The sequence below is a fragment of the Belonocnema kinseyi genome, chromosome 8 (assembly GCF_010883055.1).
Source record: "Belonocnema kinseyi isolate 2016_QV_RU_SX_M_011 chromosome 8, B_treatae_v1, whole genome shotgun sequence".
Taxonomy (NCBI): Eukaryota; Metazoa; Arthropoda; class Insecta; order Hymenoptera; family Cynipidae; genus Belonocnema; species Belonocnema kinseyi.
In genome coordinates, this window is record NC_046664.1 from 38,529,683 (window position 1) to 38,548,938 (window position 19,256).

Below are 19,256 nucleotides of genomic sequence, written 5' to 3' on the forward strand. Positions count from 1 at the left end.
TATTACTTCGGAAAGTTTGGAATAATTACTTCGCCAAAGTCGCTATTTATAAGAAAAAAATGTCGTGACTTATCGTGAGCCAGATATGGATTACGCATTAACGTCTGTAAAAAATAGACGCGTATCTCCCCTCTAAGTTCATTTATATTCCAGAACACATAGATAATCACATAGAAACACAAGTCAATCAGCGTTTCTTGATTAGGTCTTTCACCTTTTCGCACGTTTGAAAAAATTATGTTTAGACTATCAAAGCAAGTGCAAAAGATTCGTCTTACTCTTAGTTATCAGTTACTCCACTCAATAATTAATTACGGTTTTTAATTTCAAGCTTAAATTCATGCAAAAAAACGTCCAACGTGGGGTTCGAGAACCTTTACAATATAAATCTTAAAAATTGAATAATTTTTAATTCTATATTTTCAAGATTCAATTTTTTTCAGTTGTGACTCTTCAAAGGTGTAGAACTATCAGTTTAAAATCTTACATGTAAATTTATAATTAAAAATTATGCAAACTTATGTTTTACAATCAAAGCTTAAGTAATGCTGCTGATTTACATTTTTTTCAATTTGAAAGACTTAGTACCTAAAACTCTTGACTTTTGGTCTTTAAACTCATCAAATTGTACGATATTTATTTATACATCTTTAAAATTCAAGAGTTCTCAATTATAAATCATAAAAATAGAACTATTAAAAAATCATTCAAGAATCTTCAAGATAGAGTAAGTTAAAAAAATGTTCAAAATTTCATTATTTGAAACTATAAACTTTCAAAAACAGATATATTTGTTAATTTTCAATTAAAAGATTTTTGTTTTAATCAAATAAGCTTTTCTTGGCTTGAAAGCGAATGAATCAAAGAATTTGTTTCTGAGTGTATGTCTTTTAATTTTATTATTAGCTATTAGGGATTGTGTGCACGTACAAATCAAATTCAGCCATAAGTATCGAAATTTCGGTACAAATTGTTAGCCTCTTTTTTAGCTCTCCATGTTCGTACCGAAAAAATCTATAGTTATTTATACCGAAATTTTGTTATGCGCAGCCACGTCTTAATTATACTATAATTTTCTAAATATAATAATCACTTTTTTCAATTTCAAGCTCACGTTCATACAAAAAAACGCCCAACGTGGGGCTCGAACCCACAACCCTGAGATTAAGAGTCTCATGCTCTACCGACTGAGCTAGCCGGGCTTCTTATATATCTTTTCCAAATGCAAATGTTAAAGATTAAAGAGCTTAAATGGGGTTGTTCTCAGGCGTTGAGGTCGCTATCTTTGAAACTTAGCACTTGCTAACATTCCTTGAAATGCCATCACAGCTAAAAAAGCTTTACAAGATAATGAAAGAGGGGAATGTGGATAACATAACCTCAATTTGTGTTTTGTTGTGATAGTTGTCATGAGCGCCATGTGTCAAGTTGATAGAAAATACGTAGTAGCATTACAATCATCACAGAGAAACACAAAGTGAGATTTTGTCACTTATCTTTCGCACTTACTTGAAATAATCGAAATCTATTCGGCAGAAAAACTTCACCGATACTTTAAAAATATGTTCAAGAACTATTGTCCGCATTTCATGTGACTTCCTTCTTTATTATCTAAGAAAATATGCTTAGTTTTAATGGCCGACAGCGAACGCAACACTTGAAAACCAACAATTAGAACTCGTTCAAATTGAAAAATTTCCCATGTTAGATCTTTGAAATCAAACTCCAAAAAAAAACCGTTCAAAATTACATACATTTGAAATATCGTCAATAATCTTACACGTAAATTTACAATAAAAAATTGTGCAAGTTGAATTTTTAAAATTAAAAATACTTTAATTCTCATGATTTACATTTTACAAAATTTTAATTTGCCAGTTTTAAAATTCAAAATATTTTTCTTTGATTTAAAGACATTTTATTTGACACAAAGGATATTTTTCCAGAATGTATGTCTTTTAACCTTATCGTTAGTTATTATTCTAAATTTGACTGAACATAATAAATTACTCTTTGAAATTTAAAGCTTACATTCATGCAAAAAAAACGCCCAACGTGGGGCTCGAACCCACGACCCTGAGATTAAGAGTCTCATGCTCTACCGACTGAGCTAGCCGGGCTTGTTGACCATGCTTTCCAATTGCAAATCTTACATAATAAAGAACTTTAAATGGGGATGTTTTCAGGCGTTGAGTCGCTGTCTTTCAAACTTACCCTTTGCCGACGTATTTTGAAATGTCATTACAACAAAAAAATGTTTTACAAGATAAGGTTAAAGAGACATCACACAAAATGTTGACGTTTTAATGACAACTTAAAGTGTCAATGAAGTTTTTTTCCAAAAGATTTTGATTTTTACAAACAAGGGAGAAAGATAGGTACTATAACCTCACTTTGTATTTTGTTGTCATGGTATTCATATCTGCTATCTGTGCAATGTATCAAGTTGATAGTATCATGACAACTTACACGACAAACCACAAAGTGAGGTTATGCCACGTATCTTTCTCACATACATGTAAACATCGAAATCTATTTGACAGAAAAAATTCGCTGAAACTTTAAAAGTATGGTTAAGAATTCTTGACAGCATTTCATGTGACTTAATTTTTTTATTATGTAAGAAAACCATTTTACTTGTAATTATATATAAACAAAAAAACGGACAAAGAGTGTAAGTGAACGGTAGCGATATCAACGGCTGAAAACAACCCCATTACAAATCGTTAAAATAGAAAAATTTTCTATGGTAAATCTTGGAAATTAAACGAAAAAATAGCGTTAAAAATTACATACATTTGAAATACAAATCGCGAAGATTGAGTAATCTGCGATTCTATTTCTTCAAAATTTAAAAATTTACAGTTATAACTCTTTATAATGGTACAACTTACAATAGTCGATAATCTTACACGTAAATTTACCGTTAAAATTGTGCAAGTTCGATTTGTACAGTTAAAAATTATTTAATTTTCATGATTTACTCGTAAATTACATTTTTTTATTTGGTAGATTTAGAATTAAAAATATTTTTCTTTGATTAATAAATAAATTAATTTTTTGGCGCAAAGAATCTTTTTTCTGAGTATACGTCTTTTAATCTAATCGCTGGTTATTATTCTAAATTCGACTCAGTATAATAAATTACTCTTTGAAATTTCAAGCTTACTTTCATGCAAAAAAACGCCCAACGTGGGGCTCGAACCCACGACCCTGAGATTAAGAGTCTCATGCTCTACCGACTGAGCTAGCCGGGCTTCCTGACCGTGAACATAGGAAACACGGGACTAGGCATGCGATCCTAACTTGGTCGAGCGGGGTTGAATCCACGGGAGGGTGGAGAATTCCATTAGTGGGGAGAGCCGCCATCTTACGATGTGCCATTTGATTATGCGCACGAGCATTTTAGCCGACAAACTGTGCATGAAATTATAAACATGTGGGCGCTGCCATGTTTGTTTAAATGGGGTTGTTTTCAGCCGTTGAGGTTGCTTTCGATCATACTTACCCTTTGCCGACGAATTTTGAAATACCATTACAACAAAAAACGCGATCATTAAAAAAGGAAATCACATTAAAGGTTGACAATTCTAATGATGTTTCTTAATGATGTTTTTAAACTGTCGAGGAAGTTCTTGTGTTAAGTAGATCTTTACTTTTACAGGCAAATGAGAAAGATAGGTAACATAACTCCAGTTTGTGTATTGTTGTGATGTTTGTTACGAGCGTTCTTTATCAAATTGATAGTTGCCACTTGTAATAACCGTGACCTATTTCACAGAAAATTGTCGTCTAATACTTCAAAAATATGGTTAAGAATTATTGTAAACTGTTGATGTGATTCCCTTATTTTATCATATAAGGAAATCCTTTCAGATGTAATTGCCTTTTTAAAAAGAAGCGGACAAATGGGGCCTGTGATCAACAGCGACTTTGACAGCTGAAAACAACCCCATCACGAATCGTTAAAATTGAAAAATAATTTTCTATGGTAAATCTTTAAAATTGAAGTTTAAAGAAATCGTTCAAAATTACATAACTTCCAAATATAAATCTTTAAAATTCAATAATCTTCAATTCTATATCTGAAAAGTTCAAGACTTTTCAGTTGTAACTCTTTAAAATTGTAGAACTTTGAATTGTCAATAATCTTACACGTAAATTTATAATTAAAAGTTGTGCGAGTTCAATTTTGACAATTAAAAATTCTTTCATTTTGATGATTTACATTTTCTTTTATTTGACAGTTTTAGATTTAAAATTACTTTTCTTTGATTCAAAGGCATTTTATTTGACACGAAGAACCTTTTTTCAAAATATTTCTTAATATTAACTCGTTAGTTATTATTCTAAATTCGACTGGATATGATAAATTACTCTTCGAAATTTCGAGCTTACATTCATGCAAAAAAGACGCCCAACGTGGGGCTCGAACCCACGACCCTGAGATTAAGAGTCTCATGCTCTACCGACTGAGCTAGCCGGGCTTGCTGACAACATTTGCCAAATGCGTGAATGGGACTAGCGTTGAAATTTTCCGGCACTAAAAATAACTTTGTGATGAAAATTGAAGTCAATAACTTTAAGACCTCTTGCTGTCTAGAGTTGAAGTTTCTTGGACGAGATTGTAAAAATTTTGTTTGTCTCAAGCGAATATACGAAAAAAAAGTCCATTTCGATTCAGCAGGAATAAATCACTATTTCATTCTCTGACATTCCATATATTTGGAAAATTTATTTTTAATTTTAAAGGCTTCACGTTTACCAAGATATAGCAACTTCTCAGAAGTAGGTAGATAGTTAAAAAATATTTCCTGGCAGATTATCAAATTATTCCAATATTGTTTCTATCTTCTTGACATCTGGAATTTATCCTCGTACAAAAATGTTTTAAACGGGCTTAGAAGATTTCAAGTTTTCAGTTAATTTATTCTATTCTTATTTCACAAAGTTAATTAGCGTTTCAAAGTTTATAATAAATCAATGTCAGTGAGCTGATAATAATTAAAGGTTATTAATAATTAGTGTAGTGTAATAATTATTTGTGAATTTTACAACATACATCAAATTTTCGTACAAAGATTTTTTTTAACAATTAAAAAAAAATGTATAGAAAATCAAAGGAAAATGTTTTCTCATTTACGCAGCTATCAGTTTTAAAAGAATTTTTTAATCATTCTTTTACTACACTGTTTCTTTATAATTTTTTTACTACAGTCTCAATTTTTTCTTACGGCGGTATAACTTTTAAAGAATTGTTAAAGAATGCTTTAAATACAATTTTTTTCTTCTGTAGTGTGGGTTTAAAAAGTTTTACTTTTCCAACTGCGGTATTTAGCAAAGAATAACATTTTGAATTGTAAATTGCGTCCCTGCAGGAAATTATGTAATTTTTACAGATTTAATAAAATTCGCTGATGAGGGTACGATTGTGTGCCAAAGCGTTTAAACTAATCTAATTATTTTCAATTTTTGTGACCCCTAAAGACAAAATTTTTTCAAGGAACAAGCTTTGGCATCATCAATGTGTTTGATGTAAAATTAAATATTCGAAAAGATAAAAACAGATTAGTTTTCCATTTTTAGTTTTAATATTAGAAATCAATAAATTAAATTATCACCAGAGTTTGAGTCTAATGATGCGTGACTTCTTTAAGCGCGTGCGATCGATCTGTTTCGCTTGGATGTTCTTTTTCGGCTTAAAGTTCAAGGCCGATTTATATCGGATTGCAGACGTATAGTCTCGAGGCGGCTAAAAATTGAAATTGAACGCAGTATTTCGGCAAGATAAATATCTCAAGTCATTTTCAACAGTAAGAATAAAAATATTACGCTTGCTGATATGAAAAATGTGGAAAATCGTTGATTCAGTTTGGTTCTTTTTTACATTTCCGTAAAACCAAACCTCTTCGATTTTAGTCATATTTCTGTTTAAAAAAATATTTGAATGTTTCCTGTCTTCCGTAGCATTATTAAACATTTTTTGGAAGAATAGAATTTGGCATCGAATAAAAAAAAAGAAATATGCATAGCAAACTATTTCTTTTAGGGTTAAAACTTTGCATAAACATCGTAAATAAGAATTAGAAACATATTTTTTTAAAGGAAGTAAAAATAGAAAATATACAAGTGAATTATTAATTTTTTGAAATGCTTGAATAAATGAAAATTAGTGATTTTATTTTACAGGAACAGCCTCTCAAGATATACTTTACCCTCTTTCCCATCTTTAAGTAATTCTCAAAAGAATTCATCTTTTCCGTTGTTTTTAATTGAACATTAAACTATTCCAGTTATTTATTCAGAATGGAAAGCTTGCATTGGAAAATTCAACAACTGGTTTTGTATTTTATTGTTAATTCGTCTTTTTTGGCAGAAAATAAACGTTTTTGATTGAAAATTTAAATAATTGGTTAAAAATTAAACCACTCTGTTATACATTCATTTTATTAGTTAAAGATCTACCTCTTTAGTTGAAAATTCGTTTTTTTTTATTAGTGTTTTGAACTAAAAATTAAATAATTCTATTTTTGGTAGAAGATTCATTGTTTTTAGTTTGGAATTCAACTATTACATGTTTCGTTGAGAATTAATCGTTTTTCCTAAAAAAATGCAACTAATCAATTGAAAGTAGAACTACTTTGTTTAAAATTAGTTTCATAAGTTGAAAATTTAATGCTATTTACACAAAATTCAAATATTTTGTTTGAAATTATATCTTTTTGTTTGAAAATTCATATTTTTAAATTCAAAATTTAACGGTTTTCTGGAGAAACCCGTTTTGGTTTGAAACCACAGCGATTTGGTTAAATTTTTGGTCTCTTTTTTCTGAAAAATCTTTTCGGGTTCAAAATTGTACTCATTTGTAGAAATTTTTTTGTGTGGTTTGAAGACTTATCTCTTTTGCTAGAAATTTGATCTTTTTTGGTTAAAAATGCAAATGTTTGGTTAAAAATTATTTTAATTATTATAATTATCATTAAATTAAATTATTATTATTATTAAATTATTTTTATTATATTTATCTCCTAGTCATTTGTTCGTCGTTGTTTCCAAAACACTTAGAACGGTTTCATAATCGTTAATAATGTAGTTTTTACGCTGCAAAAAGCCTGTTTAATTTTATGAGGCTTTCTCTTTTTACTCATCCTCAATAATTGTTTGGAGTTTAAATTTTTTTAAACTTTAATAACGTATAAACTATTTTAAATATGACACAAAAAAATGTACACGTATTGACTCCAAAATTGGAATGATTGTTGTTTCGCTTACAAATCGTTTTAAACTAAGGTATTATTTTTTTAATATATTTTACTCATAAATAATCATCTTTTTTTCGAAGTTTTAATTTTTGTTCTGAAAATAAATGTAGTTGAATTGATAGCTCTAATTTGTTTTTATTTTGCCACGACCGTAAGACAGAAGAAATAGTTTTTCTACAATTCATTATTGCATTGTCGGTCGAAGAATGGTTTGATTTGGTGTTTCCAAATCTTTACATCAAAAAGTAATCTGTCTTTTCTTAGGATTCAACTATTTTTTTCGAAAATTCGTGTTTTTTTTAATTAGATTTTTCTTTGAAAATTCATCTTTTTAAATAAATTCTAGTTTTTGTATACAAAATTAAAATATTTTCTTTGTTGAAATATCAACTAGCACATTTATCGTTTAGAATTCTTTTTTTAATGAGAATTCAGCTACATGGTTTAAAGTTCATTATCTCTGTTAAACATTCAACTATTCTGTTAAACATTCAACTATTCTGTTAAAAATTCGTATTTTGGAATGAAAGGTCATCCTTTTTGGTGGAAACGTTCTTGTTTAAAAATGCGACTATCTTCTTAAAAATTGTTCTTATTGGGTTGAAGATTCGACTAAGCGGTTAAAAATGCAACTGTTTGTAGTTGAAATTAATTCTTTTTTGTTTGAAAATTAGCTTATTTGGTTACAAATTCCACTATTTATAGTTTAAAAATCTCCCCGTTTGCTTTAAAGTTCAAATATTTGATTGTAAATGCAAATGTTTCTTCTAAAATTATTTGTTTATGAAAAATTCAATTACTTGATTAAAAAATCGTCTTCCGTCGATGAATTTTTTTTTATTTCAAAGTCAACTGTTTTCTAAAATATATGTCTCTTTATCTTGAAAACTCAACTCTTTCGTTTAAAATTGATCTTTTTTAGCCAAAAATTCAAGCCTGGGGGATTGTAGTCTTGAGCGGCCCCCTATATATTATGAAAACTCTTATTTTAGTACAAAACTTGCGAATAGCTCGAATGTTGAATTGAAATTGTTTTATTTATTTTGCTGCTATAGTATAGAAATTATAACCATTGTCCCGAAATTGAAGACAGAGCTTTTTAAAATAAATCCTTGGCTTTGCTGAAATTAATACCATTTCAGCAAAAACCCGGAAAAAGTGTCATTCAAATTGAAAGAGTGGCTTCACGGCCACGCGCTCCAAATAGTCCAAATAGTCCAAAAAACGTCAGGTAAAAAAAGAAGATTTGGGAATGAATGTATTTATTTTTGACGATTTATTCGATCCAGATAAGCGAGTGTTTTGAACGCGTTGTAAAGTGTATTTGTGATCATCGGCATTGGCAGAACGCCAGAATTCGATGCTAGCTCCCGAGATTCTTAGATGCTGCCTGGTCGAACCTGTAAAGCTCATAGGTCAATGCACGCATGGTTACAGGGTTTTTCTGGGTTAATCACCTAAACCAAGCCAGTTTTAATCACTGCAATGGATAAAATAATAAAAAATTCAATTTGTGCAGATTTTCTCAAAAGTCGGGCAAAACTTTGGCTGCCTCTTTTAGGGTGTCCAATAAAGTGTGTGTTTTTGAATTTTGAAAAAGCTGTCCCCTAAAAAATACTGAACTTTCAATTTTAGTGAACCTTTTCCGGGTTTTTGCAGTGCTGATATTAATCCCCGCTATAAGCAACGGATATTTTTTAAAGGCTCATTCTTCAATTTTGTAAAAACGGTTACAATTTCTGTACTTTAACTCATATTATGACATAAAGCTTGAACCCCCAGAGTAGAATCACAAATCCAACCCCCCAACCCAATTTAAGTCAGATGTTCTTCTCGATTTAATTTAATAAACTCCAGTAATAAAACAAAATATGCAAATATAATATTTAAACAGATTTATTTAGTTGAGAATTCAATCATTGGATTGAAAATTCACGCATTCTGTTGAAAATTATTCTTTATGGCAGGAAACTGATCTTTTTGCACGAAAATTCTACTATTTTGTTCAAAATTCATTTTTTTTAGTGAAGATTAATCATTATAGGTGAAAAATTATTTCATTGATTCGAAATGGACTATTTTGTTGAAATTCAGTTTTCATGGTAAAAAATTATTTTTTTAAATTGTAAATATAACTATTCCATTTTGAGTTGAAAATTAGTTTTGTTTGTTGGAGAAAAATTTATAACGGTCAAGAAAAATAAAAAAATTGTCAGGGAAAAGTCAGAGAAAATCGGGGTATTTTGAAATTGGCATAAACTGGTATGTTGAAGGGGGTGAGAAGTGGTATAATGTCCTGATTTTTTAAGCAACCTGTGCAGAAATTCCCGGATTTGAAACTTAATACCGATCTGGCCCCAATCGGATTTCCCGATCTGGCCCTGATCGGTAGAACTCTGTGGCCCATACCTGGGCCCGATCGTGCTATACCGATTTCCTGCTGAAACGCCATCCCTATGCGCTCGCAGAACTAGTGCTGCTTGATGTTTTCTGATAGTGCAGTGAAATTTGTATACATACTACACGTTTATAATATTCTATCAATTATTAAAAACGCATAAGTTTTTTAGATTATGAGAATAAAATATGTGATGCAATCGATTATGTTATTGAAACTTTGATTCTGTATTAATAATAAATTCATTACAGAAATGCATTAGGACAAATTTTCATAACATGAATTTCAGAATTAAGTAGTGCAATCAAAATGCAAAATGTCAATTGTGTATAGGGATTCCAACAAGAGCTAGTTACTCAACTGCGCATGCGTCGCATTCGGCATCTAATTGGTTTCGCGCGATGTTTAAAATTCTAAACAAACTTTTTTTCTTTTTTATCATAAACAATGACATTTCAACTTCTAAAAATGTCCATTAGGTCGAAATTAAGAAAAAATAATAAAAAATAATTAAATGCATATTCTGTAAATAATATTTAAAATAACCAGAAATATTTAATTTACTCATTTTTATTTTTGTTTAAAAGTGTTTTGGTCTTTATTGCTTTTTAACAGACTTGAAAAAATAAAACGGTATAATAAGTGGTAGCTCAATTTTTGGCGAAAATATTATGTACAACCACCTTCTCAAATTTTTAAAGAAGTAATGCAATTGACAGAATATTGAATTTATTTACAGGAAAATGTTAATAAATTGTAAATCATAGGTTATTTCCCGACGATTTTCTTTGGAAGCATTCGAAAATGTGAAGTTATAGGGAATCTTTTTGAGAAAAATTTTTTTAAATTTGTTAAGAATTTTTATAGACAACATTTTTTTCAAGAAATTAAAACTATTAATTAAAATATTTCTGGTTATCATCCATTTTTTCATAAACAAAAAAATCTTTTCGTCGAAACTGATACCATCTACAAAAATATTACGTTTATCAAAAGTATAATTACATTTTGTAGTCTGAAACCTCTCCTTTTCGTGCCTATAGAACTTTAATTTTAACTTAAAATAACTTAGTTGGAAATTCAAAATATTAAGGTGGCCTTCGAAAGAAGAGGACCATTCAATAGCTTCGAGTTTACTTATATTAAATCTCCATTAGTGAAATTCACGAATGGATTATAATGAGACTGATCGTGTACCGATCGGGTGTCCCGACCTGGCCCCGATCTGGACGTGTGTTCCATCCGCGATCTGGCCCCGACCAAGTTTCCCGAACGTGACTCGATCTGGACTCGCCTGGCCCCGATCGGAGCCAGATCGAAATTTCTGCACGGGAAGCTATCTGGTCACCCGAATGACTCGTTGATTTGCAGTTCTAACGTGCAAGCTCTTAAAAAAATCTTGCATTGCAAATATTTATCATTTTTGATAGCAAAAAGACGAAAAAAAGAAAGGAAAAGTGCTAAAACATCGTGCTCAGAAAATACGAAATTTAATAAATACATAATTGACTTCAGACTGCACAAAGTAGTCAACCATTTTTGAAAAAAACGGTGCCTAGGCAGATTGCAGAAGTGTGTCATTTCTGATGCTTTCTCTCCTTGAATGGAATAAATTGATCAGTTGGGCGTTTTTTAAGATAAAAAAGTGCAGGCACGTCAACGCTCGTTTACTGACATCACTTGTTTCGTCACAATTATTATCATTATCATTTCGACCTTGTTAGAGGAATATCGAATAGCAAGTGCGAAAACACGTTGCTTGTAAGGACTTACTCCAGAAGAATGTCACATCTCAACAAATAAAAAAAACCTGAGAACATGACACATTGTCAATATACTCCATCAAAAGGATTCGTTTATTCGCACAGTAAACAAATTTCATATGAGTGGTAGCATTGATCAATATTATTTTCTGATCTTGTTATCAGGGCTTGGAGGCACGTCCTTCATTTTCAGGTTCACTTTAAGGTCTAAGGTCATCTCATATATAAATTATAAAATGATGAACAATAATTTATTATTCATTAGATTTTTATTGCTGAAAATGAACCCAAATATAAAATCATAGGTAAACATATATTTCACAATACTAATTAAAAAATAAATAAAATAAAATTGCTCACCATTGGGCATGTGAATAACCTTAGACGGCAAAACAGAAACAAAATTTTTTCGTCGAAACATAATATTTCAAAAAATGACGAAAAATACAACCTATTTAATTTATACTTAAAGTATCCAAAAAAAAGTTTTTTTTTAAGTTTGTACGCTTTGAAGCTCTTTTTAATAAACTAAAGTAACACGTATATATTTTTAGGTTTCAGAAAACATTCTTTCTGTTTTATACAGATACTGAAACATGAATCATTTTTACACAAGATCCACAAAAATCCGTTTACACAGAATCCGTAAAAAACGGGATAACTTTTTTTTCTTTCTTTGGTCCTCTTTTTAATAAACTGTTAAATACACCAATAACAGTTTAAATCTAAAAACTTTTTGTCGAGTTGGTCAATGGTAAGAAAGTTTTGTATTTTTTTCATTTGGTTCGTAATGCCACAAAGAAACTCACCAATCAGTTACGACTTATAACACAGGCCCACAGAAAAAAAGTTTTCTGCCAGATTTGAATTCAGCGGCTTAAAATCCATAAGGGTAGCCTAGTCACTTGTCTCGTGCAGACAACTTTTTTTTGTGGGCCTGTGTAATCTTAGATGTAACTATTCAAGAATTATTGGGATTCAATTGTAATTGTAAAAATTGGTCTGATTTTTTTAAATTCTTTGTAATGAAAAAGCTTTGAATTAAATGCCTCCAGAATAAATTCTAAACAATAAAACATCAAGACAATATTTATTTAAATTCAAGCCTTAAAAAGATAAGGTTTTAGAAGTAGGCATTAAAAATTGAATCATTTTCTATTACAAAATATTTAAATATGTCGAGTATTTCAAACTCAACTGAAAAAAATGAATTGAGACGCTTAAAATTGTCTGATTTTTAGTTAAGAATTAAATAAAAATTATTAACATTTTTTGTTCTTTGGGCAATTTTAAGGGGTTTATAATAATTCGAATGAAAGTGTTTAAAATCAAGCGATTTGAATTTAAAAAACTAAAACTTTTCTTGTATAAAATTGAAATATATCAAAATGAAACAATTTGAAATTGTTCAGAATTTCCATTTTTCCTTTACCTAAGGTTTAATTTTGCAATTAAAATAGGAATTTCTAATTTTGAACGGTATATTTAATAATTTAAACATTGTTATTTTAAGGGTTGGGCATTGTTTAAGTTTCAAAGTTGAGAGTAGAAGTTTTTTCATATTTAATTTGTCCCATTTTAAATTACTTTGTAATTTATCATTTTATTTTAAAATTTGTTAATTTTTAAATGTCAAAAAATTTAAATTTGTAACTTTTTGAAATTGTCCTATGCTCGAAAGTTTATTGTGAATTCATTAAATTTCGAGATTTTTCAATTCAAAGTAAAATTATTCAGTTCTGAACGCTTTAAATTATAAGTGAGACAATTTTAACTTCTTTCTAATGAAATCGTCAAAATGGCAAAATCTTATTCAAAAATTTTTCAAATTATAGTGTTTCCGTTTTAATATTTTTTCAAATTTCTACAACTTTCAATTTCAAATATCCTATTTGAAACATTTTTGTTTCAAAATGATGCAAGTTTAATGACTTTTCATCCCATTAGACATATTGTCCTTTTATTCAAAAATGTATCTAATCTAAAATAAATTGAATTGGAACTTTTTCAATTCTAAATAGTTGATTTTTTTTTTAATTTGAAACGTTTCTAATTCGAAATTGTTGAAAATTGTAATTTGACAAAATCAAATGCCACTCTTTGTTCCTGGTTTGAATTTCAGCATTCTAATAATGACCACTTGACACATTGGAAATTTTTGGCAGGAATCCAAGAATTTCTGCTCCAGGGATTCCCCAAGAGGAGAGGGATCGAATCGGAAGATAGAGGGCTTTGTTCATGTTCCACAAAACTTTGAAATTATTCTCTGTAAGTTTCCTCTCTTAGTCAACTCTATAAAGATTATAAAATAATTAAATTTACTTATTTAAAATTCGGTGAGCGTAGGCACAATATTTTCGGTGTGTCTAGACACTTCGTTAAAGTTAATGTTTCTTCTAAACACAATAAATTGTTATTTTTATTGTAACTTCTCACAAGAGTGGACATTAAAATCACTAATTTGAAGATTAGGAAAGACATTTATTAGAAGTCTTAATCAGAATTTTTCTTTTTTTGTTAATAAATCATATCTAAAAATTTGGTGTAACGTTATTTCTTGAAAATCTTGTAATCATTGTTGTTTAAAACCTAACTGGATTTTTATTAATTGAAATTAAATATATAAAATATAATATAAGGTTCACAATATTTGAAAAATGTTAGGTTACGCTATTTGATTATTTTTTCAGAAATTTGTTTAATAAAGAAATATTATGTTGAAAAGAATATTTACCATTTTTCAACAACTTTCGGCTATGCTGGCGTGCTCCACATGAAATTAGTATTTTTTAACCATAAACCATCAGATAATTTTTGTTAAAAATAATAAAATTAACAAGTTCGTAAAATTTAAAACTATGCTAATGTTTTTCGTGGGTAATTAAAGTTTTTATTTAAAAATCATTAGATTGCAAGAATGATTTACAATATTTGAACAATTTTAGGTAACGTTGGCGTTTTACACCTAGAAGTCGTATTTTCAAACCAAAACTATATCATAATTTAAACAAGGTTTAGAATATTTTAACAATTTTATATTATTTAATAGTGCTTTTCATCGGAAATTGGTACTTTTATCATAAAAATTTTGATTTTAAACACTACAAAGATTTTAAGATTCACAATTTTGTAATAATTTTAGGCTATCCTATACATTTTTCTCCGAAAATTTAAGAAATAATTTTAAATGTTTTAAAATATTTTGAAATTTTTTCTTCATATCATTTTTTTGAAATAATGAATTAATTTTAATTTTCGCTGAAATGAAAAAAATGGTAACTAACGTTTATTCAAATCTTAACAAATTAAAACAAAAATTCTTAAAATCAAAGCTCAAATAAAATTTAAGATGTTTTAAGATTTCCTCCATAATTGTGTTTTTCTTATTTCTTTGAATGTGTACAAACGTTTAGAATTTATAATATGGTAGCTAAATACGAAGAGCATAATTATATCCCAAGATTAAAAAACAGTTACAATTAAACTGTTCTTTTTTGTCAATAATGTTTAAAAACATTTATAAATAAAGTTTATCAAGGGGGTTATAAATAGAATCCTTTTCTCATTTTTTAAACATTTGGTCAAAAACTTGGAAACAGAATTGTTGCTTTTATTATTAAAGAATCATTTCAAATTGTAACGTTCTCTTTTTGAAATAAATTTTTCGAATTTAATATACTTTTTCTTGAAATAGTAAAACATCAGCTTTGATCACTTGGCTCTAGATGCAAAATTCTTTATCTATTCATTATACATTGTTCTCTCAACCAATGAGGATAATCTATTTTCAGAGCCACAAAGTCCGTCGTGCAATTTTTTATTATCATTTTCTCTGCTCCTCCCACCTCGTATCCATTTGTTTTATTTTTATCAAAGGAGATAAGAAGTTTGCACATCATTCAAGTCCAACGGGTACATCATAGCCGGGACCAACACATCTGATTTCCGAGAAATACTGCAGACGTGTGCTCGTATTGTTCATAAATACGTGCAAAATACACCGATTAGTGGACAAAATTACATTAAATTAAACTCAAGATGATTTCTGTAAACGGAGATGACCGTCAGATGACCATTAGTGTTTTATACGTAATTTGGGTAAATAAAAGACCGTGCATAAACTCCCGATATAAGGACGTTTCGGGGTTGTCCTGCAGTGGCTTTGATATTCAATCGGGGGAGTGCAAAGGTACACAGGCAGAGCCGCGTGAAGCATTTCTGTTGCATTTGGACGAATGACGCAACCTGATGCAACTAATGCACTAAGAGTGAAAATGAAACTGCCCTCGACATGAATTCTAGGAATATCGTTGATCGTTGATTCTTATATGCATGGAGAATAGACATAAGGAGACCAAACTAGTGGAACTGACAATGAACACTTTTCTGTTGCTAGAAGTACGCACACACGCATGTGCAAAATCACACTTACGTATAGTTCAAAACTTCCCGAGCGTGGCGTTCCAACCCCACTTAAAAAACATATGGCCGCCGATGTGAATGCGAGTCAAATGTAAATAACTAATGATTGAAAAATTAATAGTTTGTGAATAAAAACAAGGCTGTTAAAATTCAAAATCGCTGTATAAAAGCGAAAGTTTGCAATAAGTGTGGTTTCAAGTGTACTAGTAGTCTTGCGCGCGCCATGGCACGCGCCTATTTATCTTTTTATGAAAAAGAATAAATGAAAAGCCTATCTTTTCTATGTTATATGTACATATTTAATGAATGTTACAAAATATTAGTATAAAATAATACAAGACATCAAGGGATGAGTTCTGCATCTAAAACTATAATTAATCTTTTATAATAGGATTTCAACGAATTCTTTATTTTTAGGTAGAAAATGAACTATTTTGTTCCAAATTAGCTTTTTTTATTAAAGATTAATTTATATCTAATATTGATAAATAGCATTTACTACGATTTTGTAGCTCACGTTGATGATAATCATATTCTTAAAATAATGAACTTTGCATTTTTACACCACAATTTTGATAAATCAATTTAGTAAAATTTTTGAACGCGCATTGTAATAATCAACAATGACCTTATATGTTGAAAAACACATGTAATAAGCTTGTTGCCACTTGGTAAACTGTTCCCTGAAAATCTTGGTTAAGTCTCCCCAACATTAGTTCATGCGTTCAATGTCATAAAATTTTTAGTAATAACTGTTTCATTATTCCGATTTACAACAAATCATTACAGTACTTTGTAAGGCAAATTTCTGCCAATTTTCGATTATTGGGCTTAGTTAAGTCTCTCACTTTCCCCTGGACTTATCACATTAAAGTTTATGAAAAACAAAAATATTTTCTTTAAAATTAAAATAATAATTATTATATTTCAAATTACATTGAAATTAATGAAATATTGTATTCAAAATAACACTTTCAACAAATAACTATTTGAAAAATTATCATGTGGGGTGAAGGTGTTGTAAAAAATTTGGTTGATGGTGGTAGATGGAGGATCAAGGTGTTATAACTGTTTTACAGAAAAATAGTCTTTTGACTTAAAAGTTTAAGAAGTGGGACAAATTTTTTTGTTTCCTAACTGGCAAGTCTTTATTATTTTTTTAAATTAGTCTTTCTAGTTGAAAAATTCATAATTTTAGTTAAAAATTCATCTCTTTGGTTAAAAAATTTACTATTTTTTTTCGGAAATAAATTAATTGTCTGTGTAAAAAAATAACTTTGCTACTTTTGGTTTAAATTCGAATTTCTTATAGAAAATTAATCTTCATGATTGAAAATTCGTTTCCTTATTTTACAAAGCATCTCTTGGCAGCATCTGCATTCGTTGAAATATCAAATATTACATTTTCTATCTAAAATTCATATTTGCTGGTTAAAAAGTGAACTACTTTGTTCAAAAATTTATATGCTGGTTCGAAAATTCAACTCTGGTTAAAAATTTAAGAATTTTGTTGAAAATCTTTTCTTTTTGTTTTAAGATATCCACCACTGCATTTTCATTGAGAATTATTTTTTTTATTGCAACTCTTTTTGGTTAAAGATTTTTTTTTTGTTTGAAAATTTGGCCATTCAGTTTAAAATTTATATTTTTAGGTTGAAAATTAAACTATTTGGTTAAAAGTTAAACTATTCGATGTCAAATGCAAATCTTTCATTAAAAAGCCAAGTTTTTAACAAAACCGTTTATACTGAAAATAAAAAAGTTTAACATTCAGTTTTAAAAAATTAACGAATTTGCAATCAAATAGTTACTTTTTCATCCAAAAATATAAAATTTTAACAAAATGGTTAAACGTCTAAATAAATAGATAAATTTTCAACCAAAAACTAAAAAATATTATTATTCTAAAACAACAACAGCTGAATTGAATAAAAAAATTCATTTCAAGAAAATTTTAAAATTTTTCACCAGAAATACATTTTTAACTAAAATAATTAATCTTCTACAAAAAAAAATAATTTGTAAAAGGTCGTTCAACCTCAAAACAATTAGAGAAATGTCCAAAAAGAAGATTAATTCTCTACCGAAGAAAGAAAGAATTTTAAACTAAAATGATGAATCTTCAACCCATAAAAGATCCATTTTTACTCATTTAGTTTAACATTTAACCAAGTAGTCGAATGCAAACAAAAAATACAAATTTTAAACAAAATAATTGAGTCCTCAACAAAGGAGCTTTAACAAAAGATAATTCACAACTACCAAATTACAGTTGTAGATGTATATATGCATATATTATCGTGCGCAAAGCTCTAGAACGAACAAAGAAAAAAGAAAAATATCTACAAAATTGTTGAGTTTTCCCCCAAAATGGCATGTTTTAAAAAGCAATTGAATTTTCAACTTAAAGGGATACATTTTGATTGTGTTCATGTTCAGTAAGAAAATCAAGTTTCTACCCAAAGAGATGAGTTTTTAACCAAGAAAAAATTTTAATCAAGACATAAAAAAATGCATCTAAATTGTGGAACATTTTCAACAAAAAATTTTTAAAAACAGTTCCCTTATATTTTAAAAATCAAGTAATTGGTTCAAAATTCGTCTTTTTTGTAAAACATTAATCTTATTGGTTAAAACTTAACCTTTTGAACATAGAATTTTTTATGACGAAAAAATAGTTTTCTCAAAATTTAATCTAAAAACAACAAAATTTCCTTCCTGATCGATTCACAGACTTGAATTGCAGAATCTGCCTAATGGTAAATGGATTCGATCTCCTTTGAAATAATTTTTATAACAATTTTTTTTTGTTGAAAATTAATTTTTTTTAAGAGAAAATTAAACTATGACATTTTTGGTGAAAAAGTAACTTTTTGAATTAAAGTTTAATCTTTTTAGTTAAAAATCTAACTAATTGTTAAAAAATGTATGGATTTTGTTAAAAATTCGTCTTTTTTAGTATAAAATTAATCTTCTTGTTTGAAAATTCTTCTTGCTGATTTAGGATTTAACCATTTTTCTGACAATTATTTTTTTTTCAACATTAATTTATTGAAGTGAAAATTTAACTTTCCATTTTTGGTTAAAAACGTATTGATATTTTTAATTGCAATCGGTTTTGGTAGAGAACTCAGCTGTTTTTTTAATTGCACTTCTTTAAGTTGAAAATTATCATATATTTGTTTGAAACTTTCTAGATTTTGTAGAAAATTCGTAATTTCTTGTAGAAACGTAATATTATTGGTTGAAAATTAATATTTTTCATTAAGGATTAAGTTATTTAAAAAAAAATCTTTGTCAGTTTGTAATAAACAAATTTCTTTAAAAGAAATTTCGATTCTACTATTTTTGGTTGAAAATTGATATTTTAAATTGAAAATTGACCTTTTGTACTTAATAATTAAATTTTTT

General features: G+C 28.6%; 1 protein-coding gene and 4 non-coding genes across 8 annotated transcripts in view; 1 reads left to right on the top strand and 4 right to left on the bottom strand.

The window, feature by feature from the left end:
- The window catches only part of LOC117179144 (sestrin homolog), a 592,084-nt gene that overhangs the window by 385,799 nt on the left and 187,029 nt on the right, over nucleotides 1–19,256 (top strand). The gene's annotated exons all lie outside the window — the stretch shown is intronic.
- Nucleotides 1,130–1,202, bottom strand: Trnak-cuu. Its single transcript has one exon. It is a non-coding gene; the product is annotated as a tRNA-Lys (tRNA).
- Nucleotides 2,048–2,120, bottom strand: Trnak-cuu. The gene has a single exon. It is a non-coding gene; the product is annotated as a tRNA-Lys (tRNA).
- On the bottom strand, nucleotides 3,185–3,257 carry Trnak-cuu. The gene has a single exon. It is a non-coding gene; the product is annotated as a tRNA-Lys (tRNA).
- On the bottom strand, nucleotides 4,415–4,487 carry Trnak-cuu. The gene has a single exon. It is a non-coding gene; the product is annotated as a tRNA-Lys (tRNA).